The sequence below is a fragment of the Microtus pennsylvanicus genome, chromosome 3 (genome assembly GCF_037038515.1).
Source record: "Microtus pennsylvanicus isolate mMicPen1 chromosome 3, mMicPen1.hap1, whole genome shotgun sequence".
NCBI lineage: Eukaryota > Metazoa > Chordata > Mammalia > Rodentia > Cricetidae > Microtus > Microtus pennsylvanicus.
Window position 1 is genome coordinate 26,738,900 of NC_134581.1, and position 17,986 is coordinate 26,756,885.

Sequence of the window (17,986 nt, forward strand, 5' to 3'; positions counted from 1 at the left end):
GGATCCCTCTCACACTGTATCATAGCACCTGACCCTCCAAAGATGGGTGGGGGAAAAGAGACCACATCATTGAGACCTAAGGGGCTTGAAATTTCTGGCTTCCTCTTGAAATGAGACATTCAAGAGTCATGGAAAAGTACAAGTAGAGTCACAAGCCACTGTGGAGAAGGAGCCGAGGGGTTCTTCCTGATAGGGGCCCCGACTGCTGAGCCGACTTTCTTCCTGCCACCCCTTTGCCTTGGTGTGAACACAGCAGAGCACAGCCTGGGCTCTGGCTGGGTCCTGGCCTGGTCACTATTCCTGCTATTTGCTATTCCCGGGGACATGACAGAAGAAAGGGATTGTGATTGTTTGGCGTAGGCCCCTTCTTCGGGGACATGACAGAAGGATGGGACTGTGATTGTTTGGCGTAGGCCCCTTCTCGTCCTCTGAAAGTGCTGTTTCAGCTCCTCATCTGGGCCTCCCGGTTCTCCCGAGCACTAGTGTGTCCTTTCCCCCTTAGTGTCGGGGTCCAACCCCAACATAAATTGTCTCTCTGGAGCAGCATGGGGGCACGGGAATAATTGAGACACAGTTCACACAGCAATATCGGAGGGGGTCTCAGGGTTCAAATCCTGAAGATCACCTGCGTTTATTCTCTAAACAGCTTTTATCCCCACAGGTAAACTGAGGGGGGAGTTCATTAGCTTTCTGTTTCTGGGATGGCAGGACTGAAGACATGTCCGCATCTCTGTCACTAGCTTGGATTAGCACCTCTTCCCAGGCGGTCCCTATAATTACAGAGCAGGAAGCAGAACAACATCAGCATACCTGACCCAGGCAGCAGCCAGTCTGTAACTGCTGTGCGACCATCTCAGGTGCGGAGCTGTGGTTGAGAGCCCGGCCACCATACAGTGCAGAAATATGTGGCCTGGATAACATTGCCCAGACTCACTCCTCCTAGCCCATCGGTCCTCTCTTCTCTGCACATGGTGTCCAGTGCTCTGCCCACTGAGGCTCTTCCACCACACAGGGCTTGGGCCAACAGGCTTCCCTGGCTCTGTCTTCTGGCTCCAGCTTCTCAGGATAGACTAGTTGCTTGTCACGCCTCAGCTGTGACATTGGCCCATCCAGAGGCCACGAGGCTTACCTCACCTAGACAGAACATACCTGATTGTTCCATCATGTTCTTGTAGGGTCAGGTTTCAAGGCCCGTCTTTGTTCTTATCTTTCCTCTCCTGGAAAGAACATTAGTCAGTATTTCCTCATTCGCCCGAGCCTCTCAACATGGAGGCTGAAAGCGAACCTGAGGTCTGAGGACTGCCCGGGCTCTGCCGCTGATTAGCCGTGAGGAGGCAAAGATGTCTTTGTTTCTCCAAGAACCCATTTCCTCCTCCATCTATTTCCTCATCCACAGCTTTGTCACGGTAAGTGAAATATTGTCACAAAGAACTTACTGCGGAGACTGAAACATTCACCGTAAGTTTTCAATATGTGCCCTCCACATTTACTTTAAGGTTTTCATCTATTCGTCCAGGCAGTCAGTCAACCAGCCAGCCAGCCAGCCAGCCTTCATGGTGTACTTAGTGAGCTTCACACCAGGTACTGCGCTATAACTATGTCTTCCGAGAGGAAAGCCACTTAGACCCAGGAGGAACAGAGTGGAGACCTGAGGCCTGCCTCCACAGCGCAGCAGAAGCAAACACAGCCTGAGCAGTGGAGGCTGCCCCGGAGATGGGGACAGCGAGTCCACCTTTCCATGTCTTTAAATACTCTGTCCTAAGGTGAGCATCACATGACAGGGGAAGTGAGAGGGTCCTGGGGGGAAACCTCCGTTCCTCCCTGCTTCTCAGTTACAGAGGGTGGCCATGCCGTGGCTGTACAGAGGGCGATGTCCTCCAGGGAGGCCCTGTTGAATCTGTCTGGGACTGTTCCGGAAGGAGGAAGGGCGGATGGGGTGGAGAGACAGCTGGAATGTTCTGGCCTGCTGTTGGGCGCAGCCAGCCTGCCAGAGAGGAGGGCCTCTGGACATCAAAGGTTCCTTTTGTCCCTTTCCGAGTGGCAGAGCAGCCGGGCCACTGGCTATGACTCAGGCCTGGCCCTGACGTCACCCACGCCCTGCTGCTGGCCTCGGTTTGTAGCCAGGAACCTGACCAGGGAGTGGTTCTCATAGCTGCAGCAAATCTCAAAACCGGGAGGCCACTGTGGTGCTCTATCTCCCCTCCAGCCACCTTATTTCTTCTACTTTTTCTTCTTTTGTTTTAAGCCTTAAGGAGAGCTTTACTTGTAAATCAGCTTTCCAAGGGTAAGCAGTCAGAATGAGTGACGTCATGAGAAAATTATGTGGTGCAGATCTCAACCAGGAGTTGAGGAATCCAGAGGAAGAATGCGGTGGGGCCTCCTGAGCCCAGGAAGTTGGCAGCCTGTGGGCTTCAGAGCCAGCACCTCTGAGTAAGTGAAGGCCCCTCAGCCTCTCAGCCCAACTTGGTGGGTGCCATCTTGCTCCTAAGAGCCAGGTCTGGTAGGTCCTGGCCCAGAGGAGGGAGTGGGGACGGACATTGGGACACCTTCTAAACACAGCCTCAGAGGGGCCTGCTCTCTCTCTTCCCCGGGGGCCCAGCAAGAACAGATAAACAAAAGCTGCTCAGGCGAAACCCTGAGGAGAATGTCCTCCTGGGTTGGGGATTCTTGTTTGCTCTGCCCACCTGAGCTCTGTTTCAAGAAGGAAACCAAAACATGTGTCTGGGGTTCTGACCAGTTTGCTTCCTGGATCGTCTAGGGGGTGATCAGACATAAGACAAGCCCCATCCTAGACAAGCGTATGTTTTGTCAGTCAAAGTATTTTCACACTTAGCGGGGGAGGGGCGGGGTGGGGGATGGATAATGGCAGACCTGGTCGGAAAGGGGCCACAGCCAGCCTGCCTGTCTTGGGAGCGCCTTCTGTCCTTCTGCTTGTTCTGTGCTTCCTTATCTCCTTGGTGTCCTGTTTACAGTCTCTCATTTCCACTCACGCTGCCATTAAGCAGGGACATGAAGCAGAGGCGATACACAATTAATCCGTTTGTGTATCGTCTAAAAACTCCGAGGCCTTTGCATAACCTGTCCTTTATGAGTTCTGGAAGTTTCTACTCTAGAAATTTCAGTTTCTATGGAAAAATATTTTTTGCACGGGGCGTGAGAGTCACAGAGCAGACAGGCCTTAGAGCTGTATCTCAGTTCCCCTGGCTTCTCGAGTCACCTCCCGAGTGACGGTCTCTTTTCTGTAGACCTTCCTCAGCTCACTAAGTCTGTTCTTCACGCTAATGTGGTTGCGTGTATCTCAGAAAATGACCTTCACTTAAGGCAGTGTAGAAGTTTGTCGTTTAGCGAGAAACACAAATCCCTGATGAGCCAGCATCCTATGAGATGAACCGTCACACTTTATGTTTTGAAGGCCTTGTGGTTTACCTTTTAAATATAATTTTACAGGTGAGGCTGTCTTGGAGCGAGGCTATACCAGTCTGCCGTTCCTCTGGCTGGGAGATCTGAGCGCTGTGTGTGAAATACTTTGGTGAGTGCCATTTGTCCCTGATGACTCCCTGCTTTTACGTCTCTAGTTCTACTTTTTGGGGGTTTTAGGAAAATAAAGAAAAGGGTACAGGGTATAGGTACAGAATGACAATGGCTGTGTCAAAGGGGATTTGTGTCACGATAAGCTAATTGCTACCATAAATATAGATTGGCTTAAACACAATAGGCTTTGCTCATGTCACAGTGCAGGTTGGTTGGGATAACTCTCTTTCAATCATTCGTTCAGATTCAAGGCTGGGGTAGAGTTCAGTGGGCGTGCCCTAAGTGCCCCAGTCCCTTGGTTTGATGACCAACAAACACTAACAAACGCAAAACATTCAGAGTTTGAAGGAGACTCTTCCGTTAGCAGCAGGAGGTTTTCAGAACCACCAGGGTGTATCTTCGCTCCGCAGTGGAAAGAGCAAAGAACCTAATGAAGCGTACAGGGAGGGTCTTATGGGTTGAGGTGGTCCATATCATCTTTCTTCCCATCCCATTGGCTAAAACCCAGGGATTATGGCTGTAGCTAGCTTAGAGCAGCCACTTCCCAGAGACAACAGTGGGGAGGTTCCGGAGAAAGATAATCTCTTCGGCATTGAGTGTAAAAGCTTAGAAATGCTCAAATATAAGACGTGAGAGTAGAACAGTGTGTGTGAGGTGGGGAGGGGGTTGGTGGTAGTGGATGGTAGATGAGGGGCTGGAGAGAGAGCTTGCTTGGTGCCCTTGCAGAGGACCCAGGTTCAGTTCCCAGCACACACGGGGGCTCATGTCTATCTGGGATTATCCAGTTCCTAAGGATCCAGTGCCTTCTTCTGGCCCCCTTGGGCACCAGACATGCACATGGCACACAGCTATACTTCCAGGCAGATAAGTAGCAAGTGTACACATATAAAATAAAAATAAATCTTATAAAAGCATATTATAATGCCAAGCATATAGGTGCACACCTGTAACCCCAGGTAGAAGACAGAGACAAGAGGGTTGGTTGCTCGTGAGTTTAATGCCAACTGGTCTTCATACTGAGTTCCAGGCCAACCAGGGCAACATAGCAAGACCCTATCTCAAAACAACAGCAAAACATTAGGAGATATTTGGAATAAACTATTGGACACTCACAGGTTTTACCTGGCCATGAGGGCAAAGAACAGTGAGAGAAATTTCCCAAGATGCCTCTGTCCATTCCAATCCCAAGATTAAGATAAACACATTCCTGTTGTTAGTGGCCAATGAAACAGAAAGGGCATCTTCCCCTTATTTTTCCTCCCCCATTCTCTTGTTTAGGTCTTTTCTGGCTTTGTTCCTTTCGTGTTCTTGAGTCAAGCAAACTAGCAGTCAATGGGATTTTGCTCCCACCGCTATAAACTGCAGTGATGTATAGGAACATGCCCGGAGCCCTGAGCTATGGTTCTGCCCAGTCCTGGAGAATCTGGGAGACTCTTCTACCCCATCTGTACCAGGTCCTACAGTGCTTTACTAGTGAGAAGGCTCCTCTAAGAAGAGACCCTCAAATAAAACTATTTGAAAAATATTTTAATATAGACTATAAAAGACTTGGGCAGGAACATTAATGCTAACCCCACGAAATATAAAAGAGTTATACCCAATGTCTAATTCTGCCTTTTTCTTTTCGGGAAGTCTCATTTACTGAAACAGTGAGGGGCAAATGTATGAACCCTATTTGGAGAGCCCTGTCTCACTTTATAATTTATGTAGATTTTAAGCCACTGTTGGTTTTTGTAGAATTCTCTTCTCACCGGTAAATGTCAGGAAAGGGCTCCAGTAAAGATCTGTTCAGGCTGCATGGTGCATAGTTCTCTAGTTTTGTGGTCAGTATCCGTCTAAGCAAATGAAATGTTGCCACTAGACTTGATATTCCTGGCTCCCACATCCCCACCCTGAAGAGTGAGCATTGTCCATTGTGTGGGAAGATGTGTTCCCGGCCAATCTGATAGCCTCTTCGATTGCTGTTTGTCCCTTCACATCGAGAGCGGGCTAAATAAATAGCAAGTTGTTTTGTTTCAATTTTTCAAAAATATTTCCACCTCTGAAGGTGTACTTTCTGGGGTTGTTGATCTCCAAGTGTGTCTACTGAGCAGGCTGGGATGATGGGAGAGTCAAAGTGTGGGAACACACTGACCACTAGAAGCCACCACCTGACGGAGTGAGCTGAAGACGCACAAGATCTGAGGACTGCCTGGGCTCTGCCGCTGATTAGCTGTGAGGCGGCAAAGATGTCTTTGTTTCTCCGAGAACCTAGAGTTTTCCAGGAAACGCAGAGCCAAAGGCCACAGGCAGGAGGAACAGTGTCACGGTCCACTCTCTTAGGAGCTGGGCTGCGTTCGTTACTTCCTCACACTGTGACAAAGTGCCTAGAGGAGGACACGTTTATCTGGGCTCACGGTTCCAGAGAATTCACTCCATGGTGGCTGTGCTCCTGAGCAGAAGGATGTGGCGGCAGCGAGATGTAGTGGAGGAGTCATGGGACCAGAAAGAGCTCTATGAAGGGACCAGAGTTGGACAGAGGTGTGAAGACATGCCCTCCCTGACCTGCTTTCCCCAGCTCGGTTTCATCTGCCAAAGCATCCAGAACCTCCAGGACCATCGCCAGTCGTGGGCCATGTGTACTAACCCATGAGCCCATGAGGAACCATTTCAGATTCAAACCTTAACACTGACTAAGCATGGCTTATTAATTTCAGCTACCATCTGATATGATCCCCTCAATACATATAGCATAGCAAATTGATTCAGGAGTGATTTCTGACACTTCTAGCTACACTGTATGACAAGGAGAGGTGTGTGACCACCAAATCGAGTAACCAGAATTTCATTACTGTAAACATATAATGTCTGAAAGAAAGGCACAGAGCCTTAGGACCACCTGACCTTATTAGGATGGCAGGCGGGGGTGACCTCAGAGGCATCACCAGCAGGACAGGATTGTGTACAGCACACAATTCATATTTTCATATTTGACATTTTTAAATGGCACCAAAATAGATCTCACAGAAAAAAAGCTTTCATAAGTTTATTTCACTTTAATCTTATTTTTTATTATTTTTCATTTTAATCATACATGAGTTGTGTGATTCACAGCGGAGACACCAGGGTCTTTGCAGAGTTAAGTCATCTGAAGATGTGCGCCTGACCTTGTTTATCCATGACGAACACTGACAAGAAGTTGAGCGTGACAGCTTCACATGGACTCGGGGCCAGTTGGTTATTTTGACCTCAGAGGTTATAAAGTTCTTGATGCACAGATACGCTAGCCCCCTTCTTCCTGGTTCAGCATTATGAATGCCCTGCTACCCTTTTTAGAGAGTTTTGCAAGGAGCTCACGTCATATTTACGACAGCTAAGAATTCATAGTAATTGGCCTTTGTCATTTCTCACACTGAAATCCCCTAGTTCTCATCAAGAACCAATTTGGAAAACACCACACAAAGGACTCTGGGGTTTTGCTGTTAACTCAAGAAGCCTCTGGTTTTTACCAGAACTTTCAAGCTCCTTCTCACCTTCAAAGTAGTGTTTTGTTTTGTTGAGACCGTTAAATTGAGTAAGGTTCCGGGCGGAATGGTTCGGGCAATGAGGACTGTGAAGACTAAGTTAGCGTGCTTGTGACAATTGCCACCGCATGGTCGGCGTTGATGTCTTGGCTTTGGAGATTGCTATGAAGTAATGCTGTTTTGAAACAAGAAAAATTCTCTCTGAATCGCCTGCATCTGTGATCCTTAGAAACATGCCTAAGCAAAATACATAGTAGGTACAACTAGTTCAAAGCCACTTGGCCAGGTGTGAGTGTGGGCCAGCGGCTCAAAAGGGCCAACTTCACGAAAGACTTTGAGAGAAACTGGTTGAGCATCTCTGTGCCGAGAGCTGATTCCTGAAATTCTACTGAGGGTCCCAGCACACGGGAACAAGGCAGGCTTGATGTCTACTCTGTGGAAGCAATCTTGGTCATTTTTCTGTGGCTGTGATACAATGTCCTGACAAAAGTCACTTAAGGGCGCATGGTTTTATTTTGCCTCAGCCAGTGTGGTTGGAAAGTCACGGCAGCAAGAGCTGGAAGCCGTCGGACACAGCACATCCATAAACCAGGAGCAGAGAGTAAGGAATGTTCCTACTCAGCCTGCGTTCTCCATTTCATGAGGTACAGGATCCCCACTCAGGGAATGGTCCTGCCCACAACTGAGATGGGGTTTCCCACAAGAATTAACCTAACAAGATAAATTCTATCGCAGATACTCTCAGAGGCTAACTCTCAAATAGTCGTTTCTCACAGGTATACCTGGAGGCCCGAGCCCTAAGCGATTCTAGAGTCTGGCTACTTGACAGATGAAACTGACCCTCCTAGAGGCACTGATCTGGGGTTGTGCTTCCTAGCTACCTGAAAGAGGGCGGTCAGTCTGCCTGCTGTGATGGGGGTCACCCTTCTATTCAGAATCTCATAGGCGATCATCGTGCATCACAGGAGGAAGGGGGTAGCCAGTAAAAAGGCCTTTCTCGTTGACTTAAGTCCAAGGCAGCAGCTATATCAAGGTGCCTTGCAAGGGAGTAGTTAGGATTCCCCAGGGACAGGCTGCACCCCCCCCCCCCCGCCATCTGCAGCTGGGCCACGCTTGACTGGACTTTCAACTTCATTACAACATTCCTCTTCCTTCTTCCATTCTACAGAAGACAAATTCCTTTTTAGTTTGTAGTTTTAGTTTTGGTTTTTGCTGTCTTTTTTTATGGTTATTATCTTTACATTGGCATATTTTAATTTAGCCATTTTTAAATGGATATTTTTATTGCTTCTGGTGGTCCACTGTTACAAATATATAAACACTCTTGAACGTAAATCCTTGTGGGCAATTTAAGGAAAATCCCCAGAAATTGAAGTGTCAAGTTGAATGATCTGGTTTTAAAGTTACCAGTTGGTAAATGCTGGTCCACAGATCATCAGTGTCTAACTCAGAACCTGGTCCCCTGAGGTTTCTCACATGAAAACGCATGTTCACAAGTCCCTGTGACAACAGAAACTCTGACCGTCGTCCCAGACATGTTAGATTCATCCATGTCACTCTATGGAGACTTCGACCGACCCATGTCTAAGAATCACCTGCTATCTTTCAAATATCAGGAATATACATTCTAACACACCCTCCTTATTCTCACATCCATCAAAGCCTGAGAACTACTTACTCGACTGTCTAGTTTGCTACCTAATCAATTCTAGGCATTTTTACACAGAAAAAAAAAAAAACGTTAGCGGACCCTGGGCTGGGATACTGTCATAGTCTGTACTGCTATAGCAAAACACCTGGCAAATAAAATCATCACTAAAAAGATATTTAGTTTACAGTTCTGGAGGTTCAAGAACATGGTGCTAGCATCTGCTCTTCCCTGATGAGGGCCTCTGGGCAAATGACATCACCGTGCTGGGAGCACCTGCTACACAGAAAGAAGGATTCAGGAGAGGCGCCAGGCTTATTTACAGCAACCATTCTCATGGAAACTAATGCCATCTCACAAAACCTACAATGATCCCTTCAGTGGGCAATGCCCTTATGACCCAATTACCTTCTTCCACGAGCCTCACTTCTGGATGGTCCCGTTGCCTCAACACCGCCACCCTGAAGGCCAAGCCTCCAGCACACACATAAACGCTGAAGGAAAAACTGTACCCAAACCATAGCACATATCCAAACGAGAAACGAAAAGTTCTTTTTGGCTTCTGAGTTTTAGCTTTATCTGGCACGAAGATGATTATTAGCTTGGGAACCAGGAAAGCTTGTTGTAAACATGAGAGCAGTGGAGTAAACATAGACCATTTGCCTCCTAATGGTCACCCAGAGATTTATTGGCAGAGGGTGACCTAGACAAGGGACCTAAACATGCCCAACCTTCTGGTAGCGACAAAGGAAACCAACAAGAAGACAACTCTTGAAACAGCTCCCTGCCTCAGTCAAGGAAACTGTGACTGTTCTCTGATAGGTAGGGTCAAATCTCAGGACTAACACATACAGTTTGGACCTCAGAGGGGCCCAGGTCATTCTCTTGGTCACCTAGTGGTGCCAGACCCCTGTGATCTCTGAGCCCTGACAAGGACTTAGGAGGACATAGGACAGTCATACAGAAAGCATCTGTAAGATACTTTTCTTCAGAACTGAGCCATGGTGGGTTGAAGGACAGAAAATAGAACAGCAGAACAGCGTCATGGCAAATGCCAGGCTTAAGTGTGGGGGCGGATCTCAGGTCAGAAGACAGGAACTGAAAAGGAGACAGAGCCAGGGTTTGGTGTGGAGCCCCGGTAGATCCCACCCTCAGGAAGAATGTGATGATGTTCCGAGCCAGGGGAGGTGTCTGTGGTGTCTGCAAGGTGCTGTGACTGAGCCTTATCACCAGGGAAGTGGGAACAGTGAGCCAGACAGCAGGGACTGGAGCATGGAACCATAGAAAGGAGTGAAACAGCAGTCGCAGAGAACCTATTGAACAAACCCAACCAAGACCTAAAAACTCTGTCATCTGAGAGGAAGCATAAAGGTCCATGTGTCTTCACAACACCGCAGAAATCATTAACCCACGCCCACCAGTCACGTAACGGTCTCTGATAGCCCCGCACTTCCTCCCATTCTTCTGCTTTAACTGCTAGAGGGGCACATCCGCCATTTGCCTTTTATTTTTAGTTTGTTTTGGGACAGAGTTTCTCTGTGTAGCCCTGGTTGGTCTCTGTAGACCAGGCTAGCCTCAAACTCAGATATCCACCTGTCTCTGTCTCCTGAGTGCTGGGACTAAAGGCGTGCGCCACCGTTGTTTGCCTTTCAAATTCTGCCTCTACAGACCGCACCACTGTCGGCAGGCTCTCTGCGCGCCTTCAGACACCAGAAACCTGCACATAGTTCCTCTGAGGCTATCCATGCCCGCACCCAGCGGCAGCACTTCAGCTGTGCCCGTCTCCATGCTGAGACACCGGAGAGGCTGATGTTCTCACCAAGTGTCTCCACTTCTGCATGTGTCCTCATTGTCTCGTGACTGTCCTCGTCCTCTTGGTTCTTGGCTTTCTAATACAAATGTAGGAGGGCAAGCTGTGATAAGCACGGATTCTAGTAGCATCTATACTCTCCCTCAAGTCTGGGGCTCAGCTGATGCAGGCTGATAGTACAGGAATGACCGGGGTAATCCATGTCCTCACTATGTCTGCTCCATATGAAGCTCATGTTCCTGTTGTCTTGAAATTTTTTCTTTAATTTTTTTTTTTTATTTTTAGTGCTGGGCACAGTGGTGCACACCTTTAATCCCAGCACTCAGGAGGCAGAGACAGCAGGATCTCTGTGTTTGGGGCCAGCAGCTTGGTCTACATAGTGAGTACCAGGACAGCCAGAGCTACATAGTGAGACTCTGTCTCAAAATAAACAAACAAATAAACAATTTATTTAGATTTGTTTTAATTTATGTGGATGAGTGTTTGTTGGCATGAGAGTATGTCTACTAAGTGCATCTTCTGGTCCTTAAATGACAATCTGGCCACTCAAAGGACTGGGTCCTCGGGCTAGGAAACTGGAGAGAATGGTATCTCCATTCCTAACCAGTGGGAGAGAGAAGTCAGAGTTCCAGGATATGCAGACAAGGTTTCTACATCCCATCGAAGAGTCCAATATGGTCATGGGGCACAAAGTCCAAAGGCAAGAAGTGTTCAGTGGGTCTTCTGATTGGCAGGTACTGCTGGAGGCTTTCCTTACTCCTGTCTATACTGACTCCATGCCCCACCTCCACTATAAAAACAGGCTTCTACGCAGTCTATGACCATAGCAGAGGGAAGGTTCTAGCCCAAGAAAATTCTCCGTGACTTTGTATCACTCATCTCTTCTTATAGAAGCAGGCATCACTAGTTTAAGGGGGTACTGGCTCAAAGAGGTTTAGCAGTTCCTGATGGGGATATCCCATCATTGCAGTCAGGAGCAAGTGAGCAAAACTGAAGGCTCCCCCAGGCAGAGAGACGAGCAATTGCCCATTATCTAAATGCCAGGCAGCATAAACTGCCATGTGGACGGGAAAGCTGGGGTAGCGAGAGCTTTTTAGTGACCATCCTACCCAGGATCAGCAGCGCCAAACCTTACCCCCATTTTATTGTACGTCAGCAAAAGGAGCCACAATATATCTACCGGAATGACTCAGAAAATGATACTGTCACCAAGTGCAGGCCAGGGGTGGGAAAACTGGATGCCTTGGGCCTTTCTTTCCGGTAAGAATGTAAGATGATCCAGTCATTCTCCGAAACAGGTGATAGTTTTCTGACAAAGTTAAACATTCTTTCCATATGATCCAGCCAAGCCACTCCTGGATACTTACACAAAAGACGCGAAAGCTTACATTCACCTAGCGGTCTGTATATATATATCCGTGACTTTGCACGGAACACCTACAATCTAGAAGCCAGCCAGAGAGTCTTCAATGGGTGAACGGGCAGCCAGCTGTAGAGTGGGCCACACTATCCAGGAAGTGGAATGGGTCAGAAAGACCTCCCACAGGGCGAACATCTCAAAGGGTTACACAGATACACATCACTTTCAAGGGGAGTGAATCACAGTGAGGGAGATGAGTTCCATGGCTGCCATGGCCCAGGACTGGGGAGGGTGTGACTCTAAGAAGGCCCAGGGAGTGGTAGTGATGGACCACAGCGTTCTGATGGTGTTGATGCTGTGTGAGAGAGCGGCAAAGCTACTGCGACAGAGAGTGCATGAGAAAACCAGAGAAACCAGATAAGCTCCATCCCCGGATCCCAGAATCAGTGTCCCACAGTCTGGAAGGTACCTGGACCACTGGGGAGTACTACGCTTACTGCCCATTCCCTTACTTCCAGCAGGCTCTCACCCTGAGCCCAGGTTGGACGTTAACTCCCCATTCTCCCGCCTCTGCTGGGATCACAGGTGTGCAACACCATCCTTCCTTTACTGTTTTTGTAACTTCTTGTGACTCCTCCCCACTGCCAAAAACAGGAAGAAAAATTTATTTTTGAAATTTCTCAAATGATTATTTTTCAAAATAGGGGACTGGTAAGGTGGCTTAGCCGTTACGAACACTTGGTGCTCTGATTCCCAGCGCCCAGGTCAGGCAGCTAACAACTACATATAACTCCAGTTCCAGGGGATCTGATGCCTCCAGCCTCCATGTCCACACATCATACACATTTACACATACATAATTACAAACAAAAAATAAGGTATAGAGAGATAACTCAGTGTTATCTCTGGGGCATGTATTGTTCTTGTAGAGGGCCCGAGTCCCAGTCCCCAATCAGGCAGTTTACAACTGTCTATAAGTTCAGCTCCAAGAGATCCAACATGCTTCTGAGCACATGTGCATGCACATGCATACATACATGCACACATACATATGATAAATAATCATATGATAAATAATAAATAAATAAACCCTTTTTGGAAAGTTTTTCTAAATGAAAAAGAAGACGATGCAGAGGCCATTTCCTAGCCCGCGACTGTTCTATTTACGTGACTGGTGTCTAACTTGTGCTTGGATAAGCCTGTCCAATATCCTGGCAGCTGTGGCCTCACCCTCTCCTCCCAGGCAGCCTAGTTCCGTGGAATCACAGCTCAAATAGTCCTGCTCTCGATGTGAACAGGCCCTCATCCCCCTCCCTGAGGCTGTAACTTCAAAGCTAAGCAAAGACCCCGAGACCTAAGGAATGGCCACAGTGAAAATCAGGACAATCGTTCTTCGCGCCCCACACCGTAATTTCGTTTCCAGAAGGTGCTTTGTCTGCTCTGCACTTCATACAGATTATTCTCTTCACCTCACCCAGAGGCCCCTCCTTAATGGAGGGAGATTAACCCTTCTTCGCCCCCTTTCAATCTTGTTTAGCTGAGAGCCTGCTTGCCACGGTGCTGCTTGCCGGGCACGAACACGGCTGAACGCTCCAAAGCGAGGTGGCTACCGTCCCTTTGAAGTACGGGCACTGCTGCTGAGCACCTTTTTGCCCGACTTGGCCCTGAAAAGACGGTTTTGAAATTGAACTTGTGAGCTGCCTGGGTCTGTAGTATGGAATTGCACAAGAACAATGGCATTTGGGTCAAGGGAGACTCTGAGCTCAATCCCTTGGAACCTGTCGTCACGGAATCTACGGTTTATTCATTTATCCCTGACCCCACAGAAGGGTCTCCAGCATCACTTGAGATTCGGGCTGAAGTGTACGTGACACCCTGTGCGGAAGTGATGATGCATCTACGTAGAAGCCACTCCCCCCCCCCCCCCCCATTACTAGCCTCAGCCCCTGGTTTCCTGCCCTGTCTTATTTATGTGTGTGTGTGATTCATTTCAAGACCATGAAAGGGACAGAGGTGTGAGATTTTCAGGCCTGGGGATGAGCTGGTCATCGGGACAGGAAAGGAAGCAGTTTGAATTGCTGACTTTTCGCACCATTCAACGCATCTCCGAGGCTTGTGCTGTTTTGTTTCTAAGCCATGCTGAACAACAGAAAACGAAACTTGCAGCTTATTTTTAGCCATTCATGCTAACTCATGAGATGTTTCTTTGCAAACCAAATAGAAGAAAGGTGACTTCAACTAGCTAAATTTAGAATGATTGACTTACAGCGATTAAGCCTGGGTCTCTGATACTACCCAAGTATCAAAGACTCTTGGGCCTACTGAATTTTGAGCCTATACTTACATATTTTGTTTAAAATTGTTTTTAGTTGAGCTTTTTAAAGATAGATGTAAATGTATTTGCTCCAGAGGAATTGAGAAACATTATAAATCCTCTTTGGGCATCTGATCATTTTCATGTAATCTGCAGCAGTTCAATAAGCAAGTTGACAGTCTGAAATTCCTTCTAGAAGGAACCAGATGATGAAATCACAAAGAGCAGAGCCCTGTACAGCAAGGAGTCCTGTTTCTATCCTCTTGTAAGGTCAGACTGTACTGTCTTTGGCCTCAGAGTGTGTAGACAACATTTCCCAAACTATCTTCCCCGTCCTATAATTCTGTGAAACACACTCAGGCACCATGACCCAGGGGAAACGGGAGGTGCTCTTTTGAGGTGGAGGTGGTCTTGTGGGGCCACCCTCATTTCCATTTCCCCTTTCCCTGCCCCCAAAAGGGCAGGTTTCACAGCTTCCCAGTCAGCTTGGGGTTTTTCTTTGAGGAGCGAGTGATGAAACCTTTGAAAGGTCTCCATAGGAATCTCCATCTGTCTCTCGTGGGCTGAAGTTCTCCATTTTAGGAAGCGTCTTACTAGCCCCAAGACCGAAGCTGCCACTGGTAATGAGGGAACTAGCGAAAGAATCTCATGACTTAAGTTAGGAGTCAGTAACAAACTCTAGTGAGTCATTTGGCTGCATGAGGCAAAACTCCAGGTGCCCTGGGAGACACAAAGATCCCGCAGGAGGCAAGCCCAGAGACTCAGGTAATGGTGGCTGCTTCAACCAGCAAATGCTTGTGACGCTTTATGTTCAGAGCAAGGAAAAGAAGTCAGTGGGATGTGGGTTGAGCTGCCTGGGCTGAGGTGAGGCTCTTGGTACTCCTTTGGTACTTTAGTTTATCTGGTGAAAGAAAAGATCAGTGCGCTGCTAGGTTTAGTCTGGGAAGGACATATGGGAAGGATGATTCTCTCACATGAGGTAGATACTGTAATGTATAAGAAATCTTACTTACAGTTCCACCTTTCTCTTTCTATCCAATTATCATTTTCTCTAGAAAGAGAAACAGCCTCCCTGCTGGATCAGTATTTTCCTAGTTCCACGTCTAGACCAGCCTATCATTTTGTTTGTCTGTTTGGTCAGTGGCAGGTGATCATGGCGGTAAATGGGCTTGGTGTGGCAACGGACCCGAATAGACTCAAGGTCGTCTAAATAATGTTCTTCAACAGGCACTCTTCAGACACACTAAGACGTCAAAGCAGAGCTCACACAGCTGCTAAAGCAGACGTAGCGACGTCCCTCCTGACAGTGGCCCCTGTTGAGGGGGTTCTACCTGAGGATGTCTTGTCGTTTGGACTAGCTTGGGTTGAGCTGCACAGCCTCCCCTCCATCTTACCAGTTTTTATCTTTTTGTTTTTGTTGTTGTTGAAAACCTGTGTTTCAGTTTCCCCTTCTCCTTCTGGCTCTTTCTTAGAGTACCTGCTTCTGTGAGTTTCCCTAGACTTTGGGAGTATCTGCCTCAGCGTGATCCCCAAGGCTTGGGAATATCCACCTCTGAGTAGTCCCCAAGGCTTCTGCCCGACCTTGCTATCAGATCTTTCCCAGATGCTGACAGGTGGAAGTAAAAAGTTGAAATCTACGAACTGAAGGCTTCTTAGTGTTCTAACTGTTCATCTCTCACTAGACAGAGCAGGGTGGAGAGGGTTGACAAGAAAGCCCCTTTGAGAGCCATCTCGCTGGCTTACACAATTGCTGACAGTTCATCGAAATAATCTGCCACAAGCCGCAAGGAGGCAGGAGGCTTGCAATCTAGCTCTTGGTCTGCTCAACCTAGAAAGAAAGCTGGGATGGGTTTTTTTAGGATCACGTACAAATAGAACTTCTATACATCTGTAGATACATACAGAAGGGATTTTAGATCAGAACAAATGAATAGATGAATCCCAGCACTCAGGATGCAGAGGCAAGCAGATCTCTGAGCTGGAATAACAAACTCTGGTCTAACTAGCAATCTCCAGGATAACCAGTGTTGCTTATTTCAAGAAGAAAGAAAGAAAGAAAGAAAGAAAGAAAGAAAGAAAGAAAGAAAGAGGGAAAGAAAAGGAGAGAAAAAAAGAAAGAGCAGCTGTTACACATCCATTCATTAAAATGATAAATTTAACCACTGAGCTTAGTTGAGGAGAATTAGGCTCTTCAATACACACAAGTCATGAAAGAGGATATAACTTAAATGTTTTTCTACTTTCAACTCTGTCATAAGTTTTTTTTCTTTCTTCTTCTTTTTCTTAATAGTAGAAAAGTGTAATAAAATGTTATTGAGAGTGAAAGTATAAAATCCTAAGCAGAATTCCATGGCTTCAGAATGGCCATTCTAACTGTACAGAAGTTCATTAATTGTATAGAGTTTGGAGCTGGGAAAGTGTTTATTTGAGTGGTTCCCTTAATCTAGCTGTGTGATGTTTTTATTTGTGAGTTCCTTACAATAAAGTAAATTTTTAAAAAGTCCACTAAAAATATATACATGATCCACAAAGAAGAGAAAAGATGTGGGCTGAGGAACAGCCACCACCCGAGACCAGACTCTGGCTTTCACATGCATGCATGTGTACCCCTCAAAACACAAATAAAGATACCCACACATACAAGAAAAACAAAGGAAAAATACATGTTGGGAAAAGGACCTCATAATACGCACCTGATTTTCTGTTTAAAAATTTTTTAAACATTCTTTTAAAAAAATTTCCGTTTAAAAAAAAATACTGTTTGTAACTTGAAACCAGGTTGACCTCGATGATTTATGTTGACTTTTTCCATTCACTACGAATTTAGGCTTTTAAAAGTTAGGTAATCTATAACAAATTTGTTCATAAATGCTAAACATGGTAGGTATTAAAAAAGCCAGCTGTGGTTTTTACTACAATGATTAGACGAACTAGCTTATTACGGGTGTGATTTAGGGCAAATCTGTACATATGTGGTGCCAGGGAGCAAACTCAAACGGAGCTACACCGCAAGCCTAAGGTGTAATGTGGACTTTCCTCAATGAGATGTCAGCATGTGTAGAGATGCACTTTCCCCAGCTACTGCATGCCATGAACCATTTGCAAACTGCAACAAGCCTCCCTCCAAAGTTGGTACTCTACTTTCTACTCCTAATTTCCCAACATGGTCTCCTTGGGTTTTTTTTGTTTTTTTGTTTTTTTTTTCAAAAGGGTCAGGCCCAGGCTAGCTCTGGTTGGTGATCGTCTAAGTACCCACAATTCCATGAGAAACCTCCCCCCAGGATGTCTGGGAGGATTTCTGGAGTTAGGTAGAGATTAGATGCAGGATGCAATCTCATCCTTTAGAGTTGGGGGAAGGTCCAGGCTTTCAATCAACTAGTCTCAGATTTTAAATTCTAGTCTCTATATGATGGTTATCTTTAAAACTGATGATAGTCAATACTATAGGATATTGTACTATCAGGTTAGGATTTATTAATATAATTTAGTATGATTCTCAGCTTTGATCAGCTACAGAAGTTCCTACGCAGATCTCTGGACAAGACCCAGCCATTGGAAGTATGATGGACTTTCTTAAAAATGCCAGCTAAATTATCATCCCATTATGTTTTAGATTATCTCTTCTTTTTTTTAATGTGTATAAGTGATTTGTCTGAGTATCACAAGTATTCCTGGGGCCCATAGAGTTCAGAAGAGGGCAGTGAGTCCTCTTGAACTATGGAATTAGAGTTACAGATGATTGTGAGACACCATTTGGGTGCTGGGAATCAAGCGTAGGTCCCCTGAAAGAGCAGTCAGTGTTCTTAATTGCTGTGTCATC

General features: G+C 46.6%; 1 protein-coding gene across 8 annotated transcripts in view; it reads left to right on the top strand.

Moving 5' to 3' along the window:
* Nucleotides 1-2,108: 2,108 nt before the first annotated feature.
* Nucleotides 2,109-17,986, top strand: part of Zbtb38 (zinc finger and BTB domain containing 38) — an 81,540-nt gene continuing 65,662 nt past the window's right edge. For 4 of the 8 annotated variants that reach the window (XM_075964923.1, XM_075964925.1, XM_075964927.1 and 1 more), the window contains exons 1-2: nt 2,130-2,430; nt 3,448-3,529. The gene's annotated coding sequence lies outside the window, so the exon portion shown is untranslated. Of the gene's footprint in view, nt 2,431-3,447; nt 3,530-10,350; nt 10,884-17,986 lie in introns of those variants that run through there. The other 4 variants (XR_012909967.1, XR_012909966.1, XM_075964931.1 and 1 more) reach the window with 4 other exon arrangements.